Source organism: Eleutherodactylus coqui, chromosome 2 (assembly GCF_035609145.1).
Source record: "Eleutherodactylus coqui strain aEleCoq1 chromosome 2, aEleCoq1.hap1, whole genome shotgun sequence".
NCBI lineage: Eukaryota > Metazoa > Chordata > Amphibia > Anura > Eleutherodactylidae > Eleutherodactylus > Eleutherodactylus coqui.
Genome location: NC_089838.1, coordinates 332,815,243 through 332,838,724, shown reverse-complemented (window position 1 = coordinate 332,838,724; position 23,482 = coordinate 332,815,243).

Sequence of the window (23,482 nt, the reverse complement as noted above, 5' to 3'; positions counted from 1 at the left end):
GCCTGCTGACGCTTGCCCACCGCTGTGCTGCCATGCCGCGCGACACCGACTGCTGGCGATGTGCTGCTGCTGACACATCTTGATTGCGAGACAGAGGTTGCGTAGGAGGAGGAGGAGGGTGGTTTAGTGGAGGAAGCATACACCGCCGCAGATACCACCACCGAGCTGGGGCACGCAATTCGGGGGGTGGGTAGGACGTGAGCGGTCCCAGGCTCTGACTCTGTCCCAGCCTCCACTAAATTCACCCAATGTGCCGTCAGGGAGATATAGTGGCCCTGCCCGCCTGTGCTTGTCCACGTGTCCGTTGTTAAGTGGACCTTGGCAGTAACCGTTGGTGAGGGCGCGTACAATGTTGCGGGAGACGTGGTCAGGCAGGCCTGGGACGGCACATCGGGAAAAGTAGTGGCGACTGGGAACCGAGTAGCGCGGGGCCGCCGCCGCCGCCATCATGCTTTTGAAAGCCTCCGTTTCCACAAGCCTATACGGCAGCATCTCCAGGCTAATCAATTTGGCAATGTGCACGTTTAACGCTTGAGCGTGCGGGTGCGTGGCGGCGTACTTGCGCTCGCGCTCAAACAGTGGCGCTAGCGACGTCTGGACGCTGCGCTGAGAGACATTGCTGGATGGGGCCGAGGACAGCGGAGGTGAGGGTGTGGGTGCAGGCCAGGAGACGGTAGTGCCTGTGTCCTCAGAGGGGGGTTGGATCTCAGTGGCAGGTTGGGGCACAGGGGGAGAGGCAGTGGTGCAAACCGGAGGCGGTGAACGGCCTTCGTCCCACCTTGTGGGGTGCTTGGCCATCATATGCCTGTGCATGCTGGTGATGGTGCCTCCCCAGCTGATCTTTGCGCGACAAAGGTTGCACACCACTGTTCGTCGGTCGTCAGGCGTCTCTGTGAAAAACTGCCACACCGTAGACCACCTTGACCTCTGCAGGGTGGCATGGCACGAGGGGGCGCTTTGGGAAACAGTTGGTGGATTATTCGGTCTGGCCCTGCCTCTACCCCTGGCCACCGCACTGGCTCGGCCTGTGCCCACACCCTGATTTGGGCCTCCGCGTCCTCGCCCGCGTCCACGTCCTATAGGCCTACCCCTACCCCGTAGCATGGTGTATTACCAGTAGTGCAGAAACAGAACGCTGTAATTAAATGTGCCGCTTATTGGCCTGTGGTTGGAGGCTGACTTCGCTTACGGAACGCCAGGAAATAATTTTGCGCAAGCCTGCTGTAACACTTAGCTGGCTGCGTATGAATTAGGAGGACTACTACACCCAGCAGAGACCCAGTACACTGAGGAAAGTCACAGGCAACCCAAATAGATTTTTTTCCCAAATGTTTTTGCAAAGGCCCACTGCCTATATTCAATCAATATGTCTTCTGTCCCTGCCTAACCACCACTTCTGGCCCTGGAGTATTACTGCAGGGCGCAATGCTCTGCACGGCCGATATACCAAAAAAAAAAAATGTGCAACACTGCAAAAAGCAGCCTCCACAGTACTGCACACGGTCAGATGTGGCCCTAAGAAGGACCATTGGGGTTCTTGAAGCCTAAAATACTCCTAACACTCTCCCTATAGCAGCTCCGGCACCAACAGCACTTTCCCTGATCTCTGTCAGAATGCATCTGTGGCGAGCCGCGGGAGGGGCCGATTTATATACTCGGGTGACACCTGATCTCGCCAGCCACTCACAGCAGGGGGGTGGTATAGGGCTTGAACGTCGCAGGGGGAAGTTGTAATGCCTTCCCTGTCTTTCTATTGGCCAGAAAAGCGCGCTAACGTCTCAGAGATGAAAGTGAAAGTAACTCGAACATCGCGTGGTGCTCGTCACGAGTAACGAGCATCCCGAACACGCTAATACTCGAACGAGTATCACGTTCGGACAAGTACATTCGCTCATCTCTAATAGACACGTGTTTCAGCTTGAAATCGTGGCATTTTTACCGGAATTTCGAGCAGCGCTTTCGAACACAGGTTACAGCGTCTGACAGCGCTTTTTTATTGCACCCTATCGTTGTGAGGAGGTGTGTTAAAAACCACGACAACGCAAAAATAGAACAGACAGCTCTCGAAAATCACAGCGTTAGAAACACCGTGTTCGAGCGCAGGTTTAAGTAAGCTCATTAAAATCTCTGGTAGTGTTGTACCGCGGTTAGTACGGCGCTCGGGACACCGCGTTAATAGTGGTAAAAAGCGGTGTGTGTGAGAGTGGCCTGCGGGGCTACAAACAAATGTTCATGTGCAGGAAATGCGTCATGTTTGGAAGGATTACGCCAAGGGGCAGATCATGTATGCAGCACGATATAGGTATGGGTATGGGGGAGTGTGGGGTGAAGGCCCAGGGGGGGGGGGGGGGGCCCGAGCTGAACTTTTGCACCCGGGCCCCTGAGCCCTTAGGTACGCCCCTGCCCCAAACCTAACTGTGTTGGTAGATCAGATGCTTCTAAAACTGATATAGCTACTCCGATGTCCACTAACAACTGAGGGGTGCACTTCAGGGTAAAAGTAGTTGTAGTTGACTGGGGACCCCCTTGAGAAAGCAGAGGTGAAACATGCATTGGAGCTCAGGATGCAGGTCTTGATTGATATGTGGTAACATCTTTGTATTTATATTTTGTGTGATCAGACAGTCTTAAAGGGGTGGTCCGGCCACACAGAGTAACATTTTTTATAAAAATGCTGCTTGCCTTTCAGTAAGCATGGTAACACACAGCATACAGGGGCTCAAACCAGCAGGCAGATCAGCTGGAATGTCAGTTTCTTACTTTAGAATCTGATGTTCACTGCAGCTTTCAAAGATGGCGCCTCTGTGCTGCCTTCCCACAATGCTCTGCGCTCTCCCTCCTCTGTGTGCGTGCTCCCGATAGCAGTAAGAGGCATGAAAAGGCAGGATTTTCTGGCCTCCCTCAGCTCCTCCCTAGCCCCGCCCACGACACGCCACCTCTATTGAGCTGATATACAGTCTCTCCCCGCACAGGCCCCGCCCCCTGCTGCACACTATACTTAGAGGGGGCGTGGCCAAGGAAGACTGTCTGTTATACACTCATGGTTCAGGATAAAATCCTACCATGAGAGTAAACAGCAGTACTGTGTATAGTGAATAGAGAGGGGCGGGGGAGAGCCGAGAGAGAACTCTCCTGCAGCCCCCCCACTGCAAGGCTACCCACTCCACAGGCGCCCCCACCACAAGTAACACTGACAGACACCCTTCCCCCACCACAAGTAACACTAACAGCCCCCCGACCGGGAACCCACCCACCGACAGCGGTTGTCAGCACCCCAACCGGTTGTCAGCACCGCAACCCCGACCGGTTGTCCGCACCCCGACCGGTTGTCAGCACCCAATCCCCGACAGGTTGTCAGCACTCCGACTGGTTGTCAGCACCCTGATCCGGACCGGATGTCAGCACCCCGACCTCGACCGGTTGTCAGTACCCCGACCCCGACCGGTTGTCAGCACACCGACCACGACCGGTTGTCAGCACCCCGACCCCGACCGGTTGTCAGCACCCCGACCCCGACCGGTTGTCAGCACCCCGACCCCGACCGGTGACTAGTTGTCAGCACCCCGGCAGCGACTAGTTGTCAGTACCCCGGCGGCAACTAGTTATTAGCACCCCAACCCTACTATAATGTGACAGCACTCCCTGCCCCTCCCCCCACCAAGCTAAAGTAAAGTAAAGTAAAACAAAACATTTCCCCACACATGCCCCCACAGTGCCCCTCCCACAGTGCCCCCCCAAAATGAGCCCCCCTCACAATGACCCCCCCACAGTGCACTCTCCCACAGTGCCCCCCTAATTATCCTCCCATAGTCCCCCCCCTACAGTGCCACAAACAGTGCCCTCCACAGTACCCCCTACACATGCCCCCCCTCACAGTCCCACCCACAGTGCCCTCCCAGTGTCACCCCTACAGTGCCCTCCAAAGTAGCCCCCCTCCACATGCCCCCCCATTCCTCCCATCCACAGCATTCTCCACAGTCCCCCCTCAATAGTGCCCCCCCAGTATCCCCCCCAAAGTGCCCTCCACAGTACCCCCCTACACATGCCCCCCCCACAGTGCCCTCCCAGTGCCCTCCAAAGTAGCCCCCCTCCACATGCCCCCCACAGTCCCCCCATCCACAGCGTCCCTATACAGTGCCCCCCCACAGTAACCCCCCCATGACCTCCCCCACAGTGCTTTCTCCACAGTACCCTCCCACAGAGTCCCCCTTCACAGTGCCCCCCCTACAGTGCCTACACACAAGTACACTAACAGCACCCCCTGCCCCTCCCCCCTACAAGTACAGTGATACCTATATATAGATAACACAGGATCCACCATTCACAACAGACATAGCTCACCTCCTCCCCTCCCTGCACAGACAGGATTACACCGTGTGTGAAAAATTACGGTGACAGCCCCACAGCCAACCCCCAGCGCGGCAAATCACTGTCACAACCCCACTCCAACCCCACGCGACAAATTACTGTGACAACCCCCCTCCCCTTCCCCCAGCGACAAGTCTATATGACAGACCACAGCTACAAATCTATGTGACAGGACACCCCACCGCGACAACTCTATGTGACAGCACACCCCACCGTGACAAGTCTATGTGACAGGACACTCCACAGCGACAAGTCTATGAAACAGCACACCCCACCATGACAAGTCTATCTGACAGCATCCCACGGCCAAAAGTCTATGTGTCAGAACCCCACAGTTACAAGTCTATGTGACAGCACACCCCACCGCGACAAGTCTATGTGACAGGACACTCCACCGCAACAAGTCTATGTGACAGCACCTCGACGCCCAGTAATATGCAAAAGTTCCACTAGTAGCACTTCAGATAATCCCACTTCAGGGTCAGGCTGGTAAGATGCAAAGCCAGGCCGGAGTCCAAACCAGACAGATTCCACGTGATAATCTAATAAAAGAAATAGCCGGCAGCATGCATGGATGTGAATAGGACAAAGACTTTTATTGCCCCATCATATAGACAGTGACGTTTCGGCCGTAGTGCCCTTCCTCAAGCACCTTGACCCCCGGCAAGAAGTCTATGTGACAGCACACCCCACCGCGACAAGTCTATGTGACAGGACACTCCACAGCGACAAGTCTATGTGACAGGACACTCCACCACAACAAGTCTATGTGACATCACCTCGACCCCCAGCAAAAAGTCTATGTGACAGCACAGCCCACTGCGACGTGTCTATGTGACAGCACATCCCACCGCGACAAGTCTATGTGACAGGACACTCCACAGCGACAAGTCTATGTAACAGGACACCCCACCGCGACAAGTCTATGTGATAGCACATCCCACCGCGACACCTCTATGTGACTGCACACTCCACCATGACAAGTCTATGTGACAGGACCCCGGCAAGAAGTGTATCTAACAGCATCTAACAGTGACAAGTCTATGTGACACCACACCCCACCGCGACAACTCTATGTGACAGCACACCCCACCGCGACAAGTCTATGTGACAGCTTATCCCACCGCGACAAGTCTAGGTGACAGGACCCTCCACAGCGACAAGTCTATGTAACAGCACACCACACCGCGACAAGTCTATGTGACAGGACATCCCACCATGACAAGTCTATGTGACTGCACACTCCACTGCGACAAGTCTATGTGACTGCACACTCCACCATGACAAGTCTATGTGACAGGACCCCGGACCCCGGCAAGAAGTCTATGTGACAGCATCCAACAGTGACAAGTCTATGTGACAGCACCCCAACCTCCGGCAAGCAGTCTGTGAAGCACACCCCACCGCGACAAGTCTATGTGACAGCACACCCCACCGCGACAAGTCTATGTGACAGGACACTTAACAGCAAAAAGTCTATGTGACAGGACACTCCACCGCAATAAGTCTATGTGACAGCATCTCGACCCCCGGCAAGTAGTCTATGTGAGAGCACACCCGACTGCGACAAGTCTATGTGACAGGACACTCCACAGCGACATGTCTATGTGACAGCACATCCCACCGCGACAAGTCTATGTGACAGGACACCCCACCGCGACAAGTCTATGTGACTGCACACTCCACCATGACAAGTCTATGTGACAGGACCCCGGCAAGAAGTGTATGTAACAGCATCCAACAGTGACAAGTCTATGTTACAGCACACCCCACCGCGACAAGTCTATGTGACAGCAAACCCCACCGCGACAAGTCTATGTGACAGGACACTCCACAGCGACAAGTCTATGTGACAGGACACTCCACCGCAATAACTCTATGTGACAGCACCTCGACCCCCGGCAAAATGTCTATGTGACAGCACACCCCACCGCTACAAGTCTATGTGGCAGGACTCTGCACCGCGACAAGTCTATGTGACAGCACATTCCACCGCGACAAGTCTATGTGACTGCACACTCCACTGCGACAAGTCTATGTGACTGCACACTCCACCGCGACAAGTCTATGTGACAGGACACTCAACTGCAATAAGTCTATGTGACAGCACCTCGACCCCCGGCAAGAAGTCTATGTGAGAGCACACCCGACTGCGACAAGTCTATGTGACAGGACACTCCACAGCGACATGTCTATGTGACACCACACCCCACCGCGACAAGTCTATGTGACAGCACATCCCACCGCGACAAGTCTATGTGACAGCATATAACACCGTTACAAGTCTATGTGACACCACACCCCACTGCGACAAGCCTATGTGACAGCACATCCCACCGCGACAAGTCTATGTGACAGCACATACCACCGTGAGAAGTCTATGTGACAGCACATCCCACCGCGACAAGTCTATGTTAGAGCACACCCCACCACGACAAATCTATGTGACACCACACCCCACCGCAACAAATCTATATGACAGCACCTCGACGCCCAGTAATACGCAAAAGTTCCAATAGCAGCACTTTAGATAATCGCACTTCAGGGTCAGACTGGTAAGATGCAAAGCCAGGCTGAAGTCCAAACCAGACAGATTCCACGTGATAATCTAATAAAAGAAATAGCCGGCAGCATGCATGGATGTGAATAGCACAAAGACTTTTATTGCCCTATCATATAGACAACGACATTTCAGCCGTAGTGGCCTTCCTCAAGCACCTTGACCCTCGGCAAGAAGTCTATGTGACAGCACACCCCACCGTGACAAGTCTATGTGACAGGACACTCCACAGCGACAAGCTTATGTGACAGGACACTCCACAGCGACAAGCTTATGTGACATCACCTCGACCCCCAGCAAGAAGTCTATGTGACAGCACACCCCACCGCGACAAGTCTATGTGACAGGACACCCCACAGCGACAAGTCTATGTAACAGGACACCCCACGGCGAGAAGTCTATGTAACAGCACACTCCACCACGACAAGTCTATGTTACAGCACACCCCACCGCGACAAGTCTATGTAACAGCACACTCCACCACGACAAGTCTATGTTACAGCACATCCCACCGTGACAAGTCTATGTGATAGCACATCCCACCGTGACAACTCTGTGAGACTGCACACTCCACCATGACAAGTCTATGTGACAGGACCCCGGCCCCCGGCAAGAAGTCTATGTAACATCATCCAACAGTGACAAGTCTATGTGACACCACACCCCACCGCGACAAGTCTATGTGACAGCACACCTCACCGCGACAAGTCTATGTGACAACTTATCTCACCGTGACAAGTCTATGTGACAGGACCCTCGACAGCGACAAGTCTATGGACCAGCACACCACACCGCGACAAGTCTATGTTACAGCACACCCCACCGCGACAAGTCTATGTGACAGCACATCCCACCATGACAAGTTTATGTGACAGCACATCCCACCGCGACAAGTCTATGTGACTGCACACTCCACCGCGACAAGTCTATGTGACTGCACACTCCACCATGACAAGTCTATGTGACAGGACCCCGGCCCCCGGCAAGAAGTCTATGTGACAGCATCCAACAGTGACAAGTCTATGTGACAGCTCCCCAACCTCCGGCAAGCAGTCTGTCAAGCACACCCCACCGCGACAAGTCTATGTGACAGCACACCCCACTGCGACAAGTCTATGTGACAGGACACTCCACAGCGACAAGTCTATGTGACAGCACATCCCACCGCGACAAGCCTATGTGACAGGACACTCCACTGCGACAAGTCTATGTGACAGCACATCCCACCGCGACAAGTCTATGTGACAGCACATACCACCGTGACAAGTCTATGTGACAGCACATCCCACCGCGACAAGTCTATGTGACAGCACATACCACCGTGACAAGTCTATGTTACAGCACACCCCACCGCGACAACTCTATGTGACAGGACCCCAGCCCCCGGCAAGAAGTCTATATGACAGCATCCAACAATGACAAGTCTATGTGACAGCACACCCCACCGCGACAAGTCTATGTGACAGGACACCCCACCGCGACAAGTCTATGTGACAGGACACTCCACAGCGACAAGTCTATGTAACAGCACACCCCACCGCAACAAGTCTATGTTACAGCACACCTCTCCGCGACAAGTCTATGTGACAGCACACCCCACCGCAACAAGTCTAGGTGACAGCACCTCGACCCCCGGCAAAAAGTCTATGTGACAGCACACCCCACCGTGACAAGTCTATGTGACAGCACACCCCACTGCAACAAGTCCATGTGACAGGACACTCCACAGTGACAAGTCTATGTAACAGCACACCCAACCGCAACAATTCTATGTTACAGCACACCCTACCGCGACAAGTCTATGTGACAGCATATCCCACCGTGACAAGTCTATGTGACAGCACATCCCACCTCGACAAGTCTATGTGACAGCACACCCCACCGCGACAAGTCTATGTGACAGGACACTCCACAGCTAGAAATCTATGTGACAGCACTTCGACCCACGGCAAGAAGTCTAGGTGACAGCACACCCCACCGCGACAAGTCTAGGTGACAGCGCACCCCACTGCGACAAGTCTTAGTGACAGCACACCCCACTGTGACAAGTCTATGTGACAGCACATCCCACCGCGACAAGTCTATGTGACAGGACACTCCACAGCGACAAGTCTATGTAACAGGACACCCCACGGCGAGAAGTCTATGTAACAGCACACTCCACCACGACAAGTCTATGTGATAGCACATCCCACCGTGACAAGTCTATGTGATAGCACATCCCACCGTGACAACTCTGTGAGACTGCACACTCCACCATGACAAGTCTATGTGACAGGACCCCGGCCCCCGGCAAGAAGTCTATGTAACATCATCCAACAGTGACAAGTCTATGTGACACCACACCCCACCGCGACAAGTCTATGTGACAGCACACCTCACCGCGACAAGTCTATGTGACAACTTATCTCACCGTGACAAGTCTATGTGACAGGACCCTCGACAGCGACAAGTCTATGTAACAGCACACCACACCGCGACAAGTCTATGTTACAGCACACCCCACCGCGACAAGTCTATGTGACAGCACATCCCACCGCGACAAGTCTATGTGACTGCACACTCCACCGCGACAAGTCTATGTGACTGCACACTCCACCATGACAAGTCTATGTGACAGGACCCCGGCCCCCGGCAAGAAGTCTATGTGACAGCATCCAACAGTGACAAGTCTATGTGACAGCTCCCCAACCTCCGGCAAGCAGTCTATCAAGCACACCCCACCGCGACAAGTCTATGTGACAGCACACCCCACTGCGACAAGTCTATGTGACAGGACACTCCACAGCGACAAGTCTATGTGACAGCACATCCCACCGCGACAAGCCTATGTGACAGGACACTCCACCGCGACAAGTCTATGTGACAGCAAATCCCACCGCGACAAGTCTATGTGACAGCACATACCACCGTGACAAGTCTATGTGACAGCACATACCACCGTGACAAGTCTATGTGACAGCACATCCCACCACGACAAGTCTATGTTACAGCACACCCCACCGCGACAACTCCATGTGACAGGACCCCAGCCCCCGGCAAGAAGTCTATATGACAGCATCCGACAATGACAAGTCTATGTGACAGCACACCCCACCGCAACAAGTCTATGTGACAGGACACTCCACAGCGACAAGTCTATGTAACAGCACACCCCACCGCAACAAGTCTATGTCACAGCACACCTCTCCGCGACAAGTCTATGTGACAGCACACCACACCGCAACAAGTCTAGGTGACAGCACCTCGACCCCCGGCAAAAAGTCTATGTGACAGCACACCCCACCGTGACAAGTCTATGTGACAGCACACCCCACTGCAACAAGTCCATGTGACAGGACACTCCACAGTGACAAGTCTATGTAACAGCACACCCAACCGCAACAATTCTATGTTACAGCACACCCTACCGCGACAAGTCTATGTGACAGCATATCCCACCGTGACAAGTCTATGTGACAGCACATCCCACCACGACAAGTCTATGTGACAGCACATCCCACCGCGACACGTCTATGTGACAACACACCCCACCGCGACAAGTCTATGTGACAGGACACTCCACAGCTAGAAATCAATGTGACAGCACTTCGACCCACGGCAAGAAGTCTAGGTGACAGCACACCCCACCGCGACAAGTCTAGGTGACAGCGCACCCAACTGCGACAAGTCTTAGTGACAGCACACCCCACTGTGACAAGTCTATGTGACAGCACACCACACCGCGACAAGTCTATGTGACAGCACATCCCACCGCGACAAGTCTATGTGACTGCACACTCCACCGCGACAAGTCTATGTGACTGCACACTCCACCATGACAAGTCTATGTGACAGGACCCCGGCCCCCGGCAAGAAGTCTATGTGACAGCATCCAACAGTGACAAGTCTATGTGACAGCTCCCCAACCTCCGGCAAGCAGTCTATCAAGCACACCCCACCGCGACAAGTCTATGTGACAGCACACCCCACTGCGACAAGTCTATGTGACAGGACACTCCACAGCGACAAGTCTATGTGACAGCACATCCCACCGCGACAAGCCTATGTGACAGGACACTCCACCGCGACAAGTCTATGTGACAGCACACCCCACCGCGACAAGTCTAGGTGACAGCGCACCCAACTGCGACAAGTCTTAGTGACAGCACACCCCACTGTGACAAGTCTATGTGACAGCACATCCCACCGCGACAAGTCTATGTGACTGCACACTCCACCGCGACAAGTCTATGTGACAGGACCACGGCCCCCGGCAAGAAGTCTACGTGACAGCATCGAAATGTGACAAGTCTGTGTGACAGCACACCCCACCGCGACAAGCCTATGTGACAGCACTCCGACCTCCGGCAAGAAGTCTGTGAAGCACACCCCACTGCGACAAGTCTATGTGACAGCACACCCCACTGCGACAAGTCTATGTGACAGGACCCCGACCCCCAGCAAGAAGTCTATATGACAGCATCCAACAGTGATAAGTCTATGTGAAAGCACACCCCACCATGACAGGTCTATGTGACAGCACCTCGACCCCCGGCAAGAAGTCTATGTGACAGCACACTGCACCGTGACAAGTCTATGTGACAACACCTGCCCCCCGACTAGTGACAGCTTGTCATCTGTACCGCCCCCCCGACTAGTGACAGCTCAGCGCCTGCACCTGCAACTTCTGACAGCTCGCACCCGCCTGCAACTTCTGACAGCTCGCAGCGGCGCACCCCCTCCCCCCCCGCGACTTCTGACAGCCCGCAAACCCCCACCCACAGCCGCGACTTCTGACAGCTCGCACACCCCGCCCCCACCCCCGCCGCGACTTCTGACAGCTTGCACACCCCCCCCCCTTCCTGCGACTACAGGCAGCACACACCCGACTTCTGAAACCTCGCACCCGCACCAAACCCCCCGTGCGCGCGACTGCTGGCAGCCTGCACCCGACTTCTGACACCTCGTCGTATTCAAGAACGACCAGAGGAGCAACACAGGGTGGGCACCCCTAAAGGTAACTGAATAACTACTATTTGCCTAATTTACAATGCACAATGTATATTACAAAGTGCAGTGTATTGGGCAAACAGAAGTAATGACATTAATTGTCTATGGCCGGATTACCTTTTTAATTTATTGCCGTGCATTGTCTGGCTTGTATGTTATATGACTTAGTAAATCCACTATTGTGTATATATTATTATCCTATTTATATCATGGATGTATTTTTTATTCCATTATTCAAGTCCTGCTCCTGTATATCCAGATACTCTTTTTCTCCTACTATATGTTTTTAACTTTTGTCATGTTTTCTAATAAAGTTAATTTATTTTAACTATTCTAAGCTCTATGTGTGGATCCCTTTTTGTGTTTTCATAGCTACAGTATATAGTAGAGCGTTTCTGCATTTGCGCCTATCTTTTGGTTAAAGGCTCATAGGTGTCAGAATGATAGATGCCCCCACAAATGACCCTATTTTATAAAATAAACCCCTCAATGGATTCACTGAGTGGTGTTATGAGTATTTTGACCCCACTTTTTTAGGAGTTAATGTAATTTAGAGAAAAAAATAAAACTTTTTGCAAATATGTCATTTTAACGACAGTTTTCTTTCTATAATGCACATGAAAATGTTCAGAAACCTACCTATTGCAGCCCTAATCTTACATCTGTATGCACAACATGACTCAAAACTATAGGAGCAGCAGGTGGCTTTCATAATAGAAATTTAGCTTGAAGGTTTTTTAGGCCCCATTGCACACTTGTAGAACAACTGCCAAACCGGTAGAGAACCCCAACAAATTAGCCCATTTTTAAAAGTACTTGAAATAAATGTAGGAAAAAAATGTGGTAGTAGGCGCAATCCTTTTTGCCTCAAAGAGACATGTGACGTGTTTTTAAGCTCGAATTCTCTCTTTTTTTTTTTAAAGTTAATCCACCATATAATAATATATGTGTTTCGGAGCCGTTGCACACCTTCCTCAGTATTTTAGCTGGGGACACACTGTACATATAATGGGGAAGATGTTTGATAAATAGTGGGGTAATAACATAAATATAAATAATGATAGTGAATAGAGATGAGCGAGCATGCTTATCCGAGCTTGATGCTCGTTCGAGCATTAGGCTGCTCGATATACTCATTACTTGAGCCAAGCACCACGTGGTGCTCGAAAAAATTTTACCCTCTCCTCCCCACATGTTTTCAATGGAGCCACGGCTACTACTTTACATATAAGCCCTTCCCTGAAAAACAATCATTTTATGGTATGAAAAAAAATTAAATAAACTTCTCTCCGCTGCTGCCGTGTCCCCCGTGGGGATGAAGATAATATCTGCCGCATGCGACAGATGTTTCCTTCATCCCCGCTAGTAAAAAGAATTCCCTGCTGCTACATCTGCCATATCTGTGACAGATGCAGCAGAGGAATTCTTCAATTCACACATGACAGCTGCGGTAGAGGATCCTGCTGCTGGCACCCGTAATTGTTTTTCAGGGAAGGGCTTTAACATGCTTCACTCCAATTATACATGTTTTTTCTTTTTCATATTCATATCATCTCATAAATACAATGTTAAGCAGCGGACAACAATTGTTCAAAATGATGATGCTAGCCACTGTCAGGTGTCGATTTGATTTCTGCACATTTGATTTCTGTACATTTAATTGTTGTACATTGTATTTTCTTTACCTTCACTGTCAATCGAATAAAAAGATTGTTCAAAAAAAAAAAAAGGGGGGGGGGGGGCCCTTCCCGTTACTGCCCCCTACTTTAGGAGTTTCTAATGTTGAAAATGCATAGCATCGCACAAAAGTCACAATTTCTTGTGTTGCAATGCAGTAAAACGAAGGCTTCATAAGGAAACATGGGTGATAAAAAAGAGTAAATCGCAGAAAGATAGGGCAGCAGTGATTTCTACACCTCGCAACATTGCAGGAGTGAAAACATTGCACATGTGAATGAAACCATTGAAAAGCATTGGTTTCAGAATTCTGCATTTTCACTCGCTCTTACGTAAAAATGGCTTTAGGGTAGCTCATCAATAGTTGGTTGGCTGCAGCTTGCCAACTAGCACTCTGGCTGATAAGCTAATTGGGCACCCACTGACAGCAGCGGTATATACTTGGGTCTGAGCGAAAGCTTTTGCTCTGACTCATGCACAGCTGTCAAAGACCCTCATGACCAGGACGTAAATGGTAAATGTACTCCCTGGGGCCTTAAGGGGATAAAGGGCAAGTGAAATGTGTTTAGTCTCCTTGTAAAAATAACCAAAAGGAAGAGAGAATAGTCACCAGCTTACTGCTTTATATAGGCATCAAATGTGTTACTTATTTTTATCAATTACAAGATAAAAAAAGTCCCAAACATATATTATAATGTAGCATTATGCAGCAGGTAGTCACGTTTGCAGTGCAAATGGATGAGGTGGAAAGCGTAGTCAGATGGAAGCCAGGAGTCCGCAGCAAGTAGTCAAAGTTTGCAGGAGAGGAGCAGGTTAGGAGATGCATCTTGATAAAGGCAATGGAGCACAATAATCTTGCACTGAGGAAATGGCAAGGCCAGGCTTTTATAGTGGGTTCAAATCAGGAACAGGCAGAGCTAGAACAAGGGCTAGATAGTAGGATCTGTAATAGAAAGTAGAAACAATGCTAGGTTCAGATGGTATTTCCCCAAATGTTTCGCTAACTGAACAGGGAGAGCCACCAGTCTGGGAAAATCAAGTCCTGACATCTTGTCTTTTCTTTCTGCTCAGCTCTGTCCCTCTGTTACCACTCTCACTTAAAAAGGTAGTGTTTTTACAAAGAAAACAGCACCACAACATCATCAAATGACATTAAACTGTACCCCCCACCCCTTACACTAGGAAGGAGGACAAGGAGGAGGTAAGTATATTGGTCTCAGGGAGAGGAGGGGAGAATGGGGGGTAGGCTCTATTACCACTGGGGGGGTTATTGCTACTACTGGGGATGATATGGGGGCCATTATTAGTAATAGTTTCTTCCAAATAAACCCCAGTAGTAATATTTTCACTACTGAAGCTACTTTGAGGGTCACTATTGCTACTAAGCCACTGTGGGAGTCACTATTACTTCTAGGGCTTATATAGGTGTCACTATCACTATACTTTGGCCAAATTCATGGACAATATTACTACTGTGGCCAATATAAGGGTCACTGTTACCACTGGGGTCAATATAAGGGGTCACTCTTGCTACTGAAACCAACATAGGGGTCAATATTACTACTGGGGCCAATGTGGGTGACACTCTTTCTAGTGGGGCTAATGTAGGGGATACTATTACTACTGGGGCCAATGAGGGGGTTACTATTACTACTAAGGCCAGGTGCAGGTCACTATTACTACTGGGGCTGATATAGGAAACACTATAGGGCATACTATTACTACTGAGGCTCTCTACACATGCGGCAGCATACCTCAAGCTGACTTAGAAGATCCAAATTCAGTATAAAAGTACCCCCGTGCTCCAGAGCCCAGGAAACAATAAGCAGCTTATTGTATTCTTCAAACGTTTATTGCAACGCGTTTATTGCAAGCTGACTTAGGGTATGTATACATGTGGCAGAAATGCTGCTAAATGTCCGCAGTGAAAATTTCAGTCAGTGCTTCTCAGATTCTGGATTCCCAACAGACTAATCAGGTGATGCTGGCCAGTTGAGGCCATTACAGGCCTCTGGGAACCAGAAGCCGGGGAGTGCTCACTGCAGGAAGCCTTCAGAGGAGGTGAGGGAGATCGCTGCATAGTATGAAATAATCTGCGAGTGCATTCCTCCCTGACTTTTTTAAATGACTTTTATTATCTAATGACAGAGGTAAAATCATACATTGTGATAAGCACTGCCCCCTGACAACACCACTAGCCCACTTTGAACCTGGGAAAAATTGGACACCTTACATAAATATTCTCTAAATATCAAAGTTATCCAATGGAACATAGTAAAAAGCCCAATAGAACACAAAAACATAAAGGCTGGATGTTTTTAAGGATACAATTGTCCAAGAAGAAAGGGAAATATTGCAAGCACAATCTTTAGCAACCAATAAAAGAAGGAAGAATGGAAGGTATTTAAAGATACCAGGATGGATGAACAAAGAACTTAAATCTATATATATAAAATTGAATGTATGTCTGTCCCTTATGCGCTACTACACCATTCATCCGATCGCCATGAAACTTTGGGAAGTTGTTGAGTACACTCCTGGGAAGCTTATAGGCATAGTAAATTAATGCTATGATAAATGACGCGTGTGCGAGCGTCGTCGACAGTTACGCCCCCCCCCCCCCCCCGCACGTAGATTGTTCGATTTCCATCATTGCCACTAATTCTCTCACTTCCCGATGTGGTAGAAACATGAAATGGCACGAGCATGGATTATGTCATAAATAGGAAAAGTTAATGGGTCCCAACTCGATTATTCAATTCTAAGCGCCAAAGAATTAGCGTCCAAATTTTACGTACGGAATCTAATTCTCTCACTTTCCAATGTCATAAAAACTTGAAATTTGGCACGAGCATTGATTATGTCATAAATAGGAAAAGCTAATGGGTCCCAACTCGATGATTCAATTCTAAGGGGAAAAGAATTAGCGTCCAAATTTTACGCACGGAATCTAATTCTCTCACTTTCCAATGTCACAGAAACTTAAAATTTGGCACGAGCATTGATTATGTCATAAATAGAGATGAGCGAACACCAAAATGTTCGGGTGTTCGTTATTCGGAACGAACTTCCCGGGATGCTCGAGGGTTCGTTTCGAACAACGAACCCCATTGAAGTCAATGGGCGACCAGAGCATTTTTGTATTTCGCCGATGCTCGCTAAGGTTTTCATGTGTGAAAATCTGGGCAATTCAACAAAGTGATGGGAACGACACAGAAACGGATAGGGCAGGCGAGGGGCTACATGTTGGGCTGCATCTCAAGTTCCCAGGTCCCACTATTAAGCCACAATACCGGCAAGAGTGGGCCCCCCCCCCTCCCAACAACTTTTACTTCTGAAAAGCCCTCATTAGCATGGCATACCTTTGCTAAGCACCACACTACCTCCAACAAAGCACAATCACTGCCTGCATGACACTCCACTGACACTTCTCCTGGGTTACATGCTGCCCAACCGCCCCCCCCCCCTCCCCCCCACAGCGCACACCAAAGTGTCCCTGGGCAGCCTTCAGCTGCCCTCATGCCACACCACGCTCATGTCTATTTAGAATTGCGTCTGCCATGACGAGGGACCGCAGGCACACACTGCAGAGGTTGGCACGGCTAGGCAGCGACCCTCTTTAAAAGTGGCGGAGCGATAGCCCACAATGCTGTACAGAAGCAATGAGAAATAGAATCCTGTGCCACCGCCATCAGGAGCTGCACACGTGGGCATAGCAATGGGGAACCTATGTGCCACACACTATTCATTCTGTCAAGGTGTCTGCATGCCCCAGTCAGACCGGGCTTTTTAATTCATAGACACAGGCAGGTACAACTCCCTATTGTGAAGTCCCTGTCGACCCACAGCATGGGTGGCTCCCTGGAACCCACCGGCGGTACACAGAAATATCCCATTGCATTGCCCAACACAGCTGAGGTAGTAATGTCGTGCTTAATGCAGGTGGGCTTCGGCCCACACTGCATGCCCCAGTCTGACTGGGGTTCTTTATAAGTGTACAGATGTAGTAAAAACTCCGTGTGCACCTACAGCATGGGTGGGTGCCAGGAAGCCACCGGCGGTACATAGAAATATCCCATTGCATTGCCCAACACAGCTGAGGTAGTAATGTCGTGCGTAATACAGGTGGGCTTCGGCCCACACTGCATGCCCCAGTCAGACGGGTTCTTTAGAAGTGTACAGATGTATTAAAAACTCAGTGTGCACCTACAGCATGGGTGGCTCCCTGGAACCCACCGGCGGTACATAAAAATATCCCATTGCATTGCCCAACACAGCTGAGGTAGTAATGTCGTGCTTAATGCAGGTGGGCTTCGGCCCACACTGCATGCCCCAGTCAGACTGGGGTTCTTTACAAGTGGACACATGTAGGTTAAACTCCCTGTGGACCCACTGCCTGGGTGGGTGCCAGGAAGCCACCGGCGGTACATAGAAATATCCCATTGCATTGCCCAACACAGCTGAGGTAGTAATGTCGTGCGTAATACAGGTGGGCTTCGGCCCACACTGCATGCCCCAGTCAGACGGGTTCTTTAGAAGTGTACAGATGTATTAAAAACTCAGTGTGCACCTACAGCATGGGTGGCTCCCTGGAACCCACCGGCGGTACATAAAAATATCCCATTGCATTGCCCAACACAGCTGAGGTAACGTCAGCTGTAATGCAGGTGGGCTAAAAATTAATTTGATTACACTGTAGGCGAGGGCCCACAAAAATTGCTGTATCAACAGTACTAATGTACATCCCAAAAATTGGCCATGGCCAGCCAAGAGGGCAGGTGAAACCCATTAATCGCTTTGGTTAATGTGGCTTAAAGGGGTTGTCCCGAGGCAGCAAGTGGGTCTATACACTTCTGTATGGCCATATTAATGCACTTTGTAATGTACATTGTGCATTAATTATGAGCCATACAGAAGTTATAAAAAGTTTTATACTTACCTGCTCCGTTGCTGGCGTCCTCGTCTCCATGGTGCCGACTAATTTTCGCCCTCCGATGGCCAAATTAGCCGCGCTTGCGCAGTCCGGGTCTTCTTCTTTTCTGAATGGGGCTCCGTGTAGCTCCGTGTAGCTCCGCCCCGTCACGTGCCGATTCCAGCCAATCAGGAGGCTGGAATCGGCAATGGATCGCACAGAAGCCCTGCGGTCCATGGAGACAGAGGATCCCGGCGGCCATCTTCAGCAGGTGAGTATGAAGACGCCGGACCGCCGGGATTCAGGTAAGCGCTGTGCGGGTGGTTTTTTTAACCCCTGCATCGGGGTTGTCTCGCGCCGAACGGGGGGGGGGGGGGGGTTTAAAAAAAAAAAACCCCGTTTCGGCGCGGGACAACCCCTTTAAGTGGTAACTAGGCCTGGAGGCAGCCCAGTGTAACGAAAAATTGGTTCAAGTTAAAGTTCCAATGCTTTTAAGCGCATTGAAACTTATAAAAATTGTTCAGAAAAATTATTTGAGTGAGCCTTGTGGCCCTAAGAAAAATTGCCCGTTCAGCGTGATTACGTGAGGTTTCAGGAGGAGGAGCAGGAGGAGGAGGAGGAGGAATATTAGACACAGATTGATGAAGCAGAAATGTCCCCGTTTTGGATGGTGAGAGAGAACGTAGCTTCCATCCGCGGGTGCAGCCTACGTATTGCTTACGTATCGCTGCTGTCCGCTGGTGGAGAACAGAAGTCTGGGGAAATCCAGCCTTTGTTCATCTTGATGAGTGTTAGCCTGTCGGCACTGTCGGTTGACAAGCGGCTACGCTTATCTGTGATGATTCCCCCAGCCGCACTAAACACCCTCTCCGACAAGACGCTAGCCGCAGGACAAGCAAGCACCTCCAGGGCATACAGCGCTAGTTCAGGCCACATGTCCAGCTTCGACACCCAGTAGTTGTAGGGGGCAGAGGCGTCACCAAGGATGGTCGTGCGATCCGCTACGTACTCCCTCACCATCCTTTTACAGTGCTCCCGCCGACTCAGCCGTGACTGGGGAGCGGTGACACAGTCTTGGTGGGGAGCCATAAAGCTGGCCAGGCCCTTAAAGACTGTTGCACTGCCTGGGATGTACATGCTGCTCGATCTACGCACATCCCCTGCTACCTTGCCCTCGGTACTGCGCCTTCTGCCACTAGCGCTGTCGGCTGGGAATTTTACCATCAGCTTGTCCGCAAGGGTCCTGTGGTATAGCAACACTCTCGAACCCCTTTCCTCTTCGGGAATCAGAGTGGGCAGGTTCTCCTTATACCGTGGATCGAGCAGTGTGTACACCCAGTAATCCGTCGTGGCCAGAATGCGTGCAACGCGAGGGTCACGAGAAAGGCATCCTAACATGAAGTCAGCCATGTGTGCCAGGGTATCTGTACGCAACACATGGCTGTCTTCACTAGGAAGATCACTTTCAGGATCCTGCTCCTCCTCCTCCTCCTCCTCAGGCCATACACGCTGAAAGGATGACAGGCAATCAGCCGGTGTACCGTCAGCAGCGGGCCAAGCGGGCCAAGCTGGGTAGGACGTGAGCGGTCCCAGGCTCTGACTCTGTCCCAGCCTCCACTAAATTCACCCAATGTGCCGTCAGGGAGATGTAGTGGCCCTGCCCGCCTGTGCTTGTCCACGTGTCCGTAGTTAAGTGGACCGTGGCAGTAACCGCGTTGGTGAGGGCGCGCACAATGTTGCGGGAGACGTGGTCGTGCAGGGCTGGGACGGCACATCGGGAAAAGTAGTGGCGACTGGGAACTGAGTAGCGCGGGGCCGCCGCCTCCATGATACTTTTGAAGGACTCAGTTTCCACAACCCTATACGGCAGCATCTCAAGGCTGATGAATTTTGCTATGCGGACGGTTAACGTTTGAGCGTGCGGGTGCGTGGCGGCGTACTTGCGCTTGCGCTCGAACACTTGCGCAAGCGACGGCTGAACGGTGCGCTGAACTACACTGCTGGATGGGGCCGAGGACAGCGGAGATGAGGGTGTGGGTGCAGGCCATGAGGCGGTAGTGCCTGTGTCCTGAGAGGGGGGTTGCATCTCAGTGGCAGGTTGGGGCACAGGGGGAGAGGCAGGGGTGCAAACCGGAGGCGGTGAACGGCCTTTGTCCCACCTTTCATTCATACCATTCATCCAATCGCCATGAAACTTTGGGAAGTTGTTGAGTACACTCCTGGGAAGATTACTAGCATAGTACATCTATCCTACATTGTCGACAGTTATGCCCCCAAGACAAAGATCGTTTGATTTCCATCTCAAGCACGAAAGCAAAAGGCATTACGAGCAATGGGATGCGTTTTCAACTACAAAATTATGCATCCGCTGAACGTTTCGCAAGACAATTGCTGGATATTGAGAATGCTGAGGTAAAATGAAAGCCGCACTGTGATTGGTTGCTATTTCTTATACTGCTGAGGTAACATGAAAGCTGTGCTGTGATTGGTTGCTATATATTATACTGCTGAGGCAACATGAAAGCTGTGCTGTGATTGGTTGCTACTTATTATACTATTGAGGCTACATGAAAGCTGCGCTGCGATTGGTCGTTATATATTATACCACTGAGGTTACATGAAAGCTGCGCTGTGATTGGTTGTAATATATTATACCGCTGAGGTAACTGGAAAGCTCCGCTGTGATTGGTTGTTATCTAGATATATAAAAACGAATGTATGTATGTGTATCTGTCTTCACAGCAACACGCAACGGGTAAGCTAGTCTATATATATAAATTGAATGTATGTCTGTCCGTGTGTCTGTGTGTCTGTCTGTCTGTCTGTCCTTTATGCGCTACTACACCGTTCATCCGATCGCCATGAAACTTTGGGAAGTTGCTGAGTACACTCCTGGGAAGATTATAGGCATTGTACAACTATCCTATGATAAATGGTGCGCTTGTGAGCGTCGTCGACAGTTACACCCCCCCCCCCCCACGTAGATCGTTCGATTTCCATCATTACCACTAATTTTCTCACTTCCCAATGCAATAGAAACATGAAATTTGGCACGGGCATTGACTATGTCATAAATAGGAAAAGCTAATGGGTCCCAACTCCATTTTTCAATTCTAAGCGCAAAAGAATTAGCGTCCAAATTTTATGTACGAAATCTAATTCTCTCACTTCCCAATGTCATAGAAACTTGAAATTTGGCACTAGCATTGATTATGTCATAAATAGGAAAAGTTAATGGGTCCCAACTCCATTTTTCAATTCTAGCGCAAAACAATCAGCGTCCAAATTTTACGTACGGAATCTAATTTTCTCACTTCGCGATGTCATAGAAACTTAAAATTTGGCACGAGCATTGATTATGTCATAAATAGGAAAAGTAAAGGAGTCCCAACTCGAATATTTAATTCTAAGCGCAAAAGAATTAGCGTCCAAATTTTACATACGGAATCTAATTTTCTCGCTTCCCGATGTCATAGGAACTTGAAATTTGGCGCGAGCATTGATTATGTCATAAATAGGAAAAGTTAATAGGTCCCAACTCGACTATTCAATTCTAAGCGCAAAAGAATTAGCGTCCAAATTTTACATACGGAATCTATTTCTCTCACTTCCCAATATCATAGAAACTTGAAATTTGGCACGAGCATTGATTATGTCATAAATAGGAAAAGTAAAGGAGTCCCAACTTGATTATTTAATTCTAAGCGCAAAAGAATTAGCATCCAAATTTTACACACGGAATCTAATTCTCTTACTTCCCAATGTAATAGAAACTTGAAATTTGGCATGAGCATTGATTATGTCATAAATAGGAAAAGTAAATAGGTCCCAACTCAATTGTTCAATTCTAAGCGCAAAAGAATTGGTGTCCAAATTTTACGTACAGAATCTTATTTTCTCGCTTCCCAATGTCATAGAAACTTGAAATTTGGCACGAGCATTGATTATGTCATAAATAGGAAAAGTTAATGGGTCCCAACTCGATTATTCAATCCTAAGTGCAAAAGAATTAGCGTCCAAATTTTACGTACGGAATCTAATTCTCTCACTTCCCAATGTAATTTGGCATGAGCATTGATTCTATCATAAATAGGAAAAGTTAATGGGTCCCAACTCGATTATTCAATTCTAAGCGCAAAAGAATTAGCGTCCAAATTTTGCGTACGGAATCTAATTCTCTCACTTCCTGATATATATAAATGAATGTATGTCTGTCTGTTTGTCCTTTATGCATTACTACACCATTCATCCAATTGCCGTGAGACTTTGGGAAGTTGTTGAGTACACTCCTGGGAAGATTACTGGCATAGTACATCCATCCTACGATAGGTGGCGCGCGTGCGAGCATCGTCGACAGTTATGCCCCCCAGACAAAGATCATTTGATTTCCATCTCAAGCACAAAAACAAAAGGCATTACGAGCACCGGGATGCGTGTTCAACTACAAAATGATGCATCCGCCGAACGTTTCGCAAGACAATTGCTGCATATTGAGAATGCTGAGGTAAAATAAAAGCTGTGCTGTGATTGGTTGCTATTTCTTATACTGCTGAGGCAACATGAAAGCTGTGCTGTGATTGGTTGCTATTTATTATACCACTGAGGTAAAATGAATGCTGCGCTGTGATTGGTTGCTTTTTTTTATATTGCTGAGGCAGAATAAAAGTTGCGCTGTGATTGGTTGTTATTTCTCTGACTGCTGAGGTAACATGAAAGCTGCACTGTGATTGGTTTTTATATTTTATACTGCTGAGGTAACATAAAAGCTGCGCTGTGATGGGGTGTTATATATTATAAAGCTGAGGTAGCATGTAAGCTGCGCTGCGATTGGTTGTTATATATTATACCACTGAGGTAACATAAAAAAGCTGCGCTGTGATTGGTTGTTATCTAGATATATAAAAACAAATGTATGTATGTCTGTCTGTCTTCGCAGCAACGCGCGACGGGTAAGCTAGTACATCATAAAAATG